Source organism: Asparagus officinalis, chromosome 3, assembly GCF_001876935.1.
Source record: "Asparagus officinalis chromosome 3, Aspof.V1, whole genome shotgun sequence".
Lineage (NCBI taxonomy): Eukaryota > Viridiplantae > Streptophyta > Magnoliopsida > Asparagales > Asparagaceae > Asparagus > Asparagus officinalis.
The window spans coordinates 104823645-104826621 of NC_033796.1; positions in this window are offsets into that span (position 1 = coordinate 104823645).

A 2977-nucleotide genomic window follows, 5' to 3' on the forward strand; every position below is an offset into this window, starting at 1 on the left:
ATATAATTCACCATGTAAAATAGAATTAAAAGATGCATAGCTTGCAAGATGATATTAGAGATCTAGCTGTCCATGTTTTCCTATAACTAAAGTTATATTGTATGAAGATCTTTCCAGGTAACTGATCGTTTCTTTCAGTTATTCATACATTCTAAAGCTAAACAATGTCTTATAATCAATCATGCATGTAAGAGTAGCATTGTGGCTGTCAAAAGTATTACAATGCAAGCACATTATGAGTTCCAGCATATCACATGAAAAACCTTGACAATGATAATAAAACACTTGTATCAGATACATAATCATGACATGGTGGACATTTATATTTTTCAAAGTAATTAGCCAAGGTGAGTTTGCTATTTGGTGTCAATTGACATATTAATTTATAAACATGTATAGGACACATGTGTTGCATAGCAAGCTAGATTAATTACTAGTCAAGAATAATTAATAGCAATTAACTAAATGTAATAAATGCAATAATTAATAGTAATTAAAGCAACTAATTACAAAATTTATTTTATTTAGGATGAACAGTAACAGTTAATTTTTTAATAAAAACCAGTTACTGTATTTTCCTGAGTGAACAGTACCGAAACTGATTTTTTTAATAATTAACAGTAATTAAAGCAACTAATTACAAAATTTAATTTATTTGGGATGAACAGTAATAGTTAATTTTTTAATAAAAAAACAGTTACTGTATTTTTCTGAGTGAATGGAGTTTTTTTTCTTTTTCGAATTTTGAAAAAAATACAAATGAGCAGTAACTTTTAATATAATTTTTTCGGATTTAAATTAAAAGCTATAAAACTAATCAATCTTCTAGATTGTTGGAAATTTATTAAATAATTAAGATTATAGCATGAAATAAATCCGAATAAAATAAACAATTAAATCTGGCCTGATTAGGAGCAGTCGTGTATTCACTGCCCTAGAAGATTGAGGACCCGCCTATCGCCCTGGCGCAGATGATCCCCTCTCTCCTAGCGGTAAAAACCCCCGGAATCGGCTGGCCTCTGTACTCGGGCGAGAGTACAGAGCTTCTGCTCAGATGAAGAAAGTTGCCCAAAAATAAAACCAATACTATGAAGAAATAATATGAAGAGGAGATAAGAGACTTGTTTTTCTTGTTTTTTTTTCCGAGAATGTGAAGGGCTGCTTATATAGGGGTCTTAGAGAGCTGTTACAAATCCTAGCAATCAATACAGCAACGTACGTCATAATGCCGACCGTTACGCAATAAACCCGTAATTAATACGGTAACGTTCGCCATAATTATATAGCCATTATGCATGTATTAATTGCCGAGGAAAATAAAATATGTAAAACATGTTACATTGCCTTTTCTTTAATAAAATATCCAACATGTTTATCGTATGCTTATGCATGCACATTTTTTGGTAGTTAGTTTTCTTCACAAAAATTTCCTAGAATTGTATTTAAATCTCATTAATAATAGTTGCACATCACATGCTTATACCTTTAATTTATTATTTTGTATTTTGCATTCGGCGTGATAGCATTTTAATCTCAATGGTTAGATATAATGAAATGTACGTAAGTTGAAGAGTAACTATTAGTAATTAGTATATGTTGCGCGCAGCGGAAATTTCGGCAGCACTTCGGCAGCACAACAAGAGAGTCAGATCGCAATAAGACATTCCCGGTCGGTCACCAAGGAGACAAGAATCTGAAGGCGGATATCTCAACCAAGTGAGATATCGGCTCTTCCTCTCCTCAGTTCTAGGACTGACCTGTCGAGGACCCTAAAAGCTATTACAAATCACACAAAAGCAGTACAACCAATTTTTACGTGGTTCGGCAAATTGCCTACGTCCAGCGGCGGCAAGGAGGGGGGGAGATCTACTAATAGAGGGAGAGTTACAACTAGGGTTTAAATCACTCACAATCTAAACCCTCAAACAAACTCTCAAATCCCTCACAATAACTCTCTACAAAAGTACAAAAGCCTGCACATAAAACTCCTCTTTGCTCTGCGTTTTCACCAAAGCCCCGTGCCGCTTGTCACATTTTCTTGTTTGCATGAAGCCGCAGCGCCGCAAAGATTCCTCCTGCACGTTGCTTTTTGTTCTCCCGCACTCCAGTCCTCAATGCCTGAAGCCACAGCCGAGAAAAAAAGGACAGCAGACTCCTTTTTTCTTTTTCTTTTGGTCTTGCTTCTGCACCTGATCGCTTGCACCTGTAGCCGCCAAAGAAAATCAAAGCTCCTTGCTACTCTATGCCCTAGAAACCAAATAGTAATAGTATATATATAGCTTGTATAGGCTATTGGGTGGCGCCTTCACTTGTCGCTGGATCAAAACCAACAAGGCCTTCACGTTATCCGCTGAAAGCTAATCTAGGTCCCACCTTCACGTTTCAAATTCTCCACCTCGTGAAGTTTTCCAAACTGAGACGCGACATGCCAAAGCAACCAAATGTCCCCTTGTGTTGTGTCTAGTACGAACTCAATCCCGACAAAATCGAGAACGCCCAAACGAGAGTCCAAAACAATCTCACCCCCCCACATCAACTAGATCCAAAACGCGCTGCTCTGAAAATCTGCCTACGTATCCTCTTTACCCAAGGAATCAAGCCGAACGTAAGTTTCACGCCAAAGGCTCGTCCAACAGGACCCAACAATACAAATGTCAACCAAGTTCGACTGATGATCAAACTTGTTGCGCCGACCAGCCTTAATGAGGCATATCTGCCGGATTATCCTTCGTGTGGACTTTTACATCTCCACATCGCCATCTTCAAAAGAACATCCCCGAGACGAATGATAACGAACCAATGCTGGCTTCGTGCCGCGCATTGAAAATACCTGATTCTTTTCGCCAAATAGATGCGTTCCTCAGCTTCCCATCTTCATGAACCACTCACGTACGTACGCCTCTCGATATACCAGTTCCCGCATGCAAAGAGTCCTCGGAGCCACATCAGCTCCTTCCAGCCTCCCGTAATGCCATAC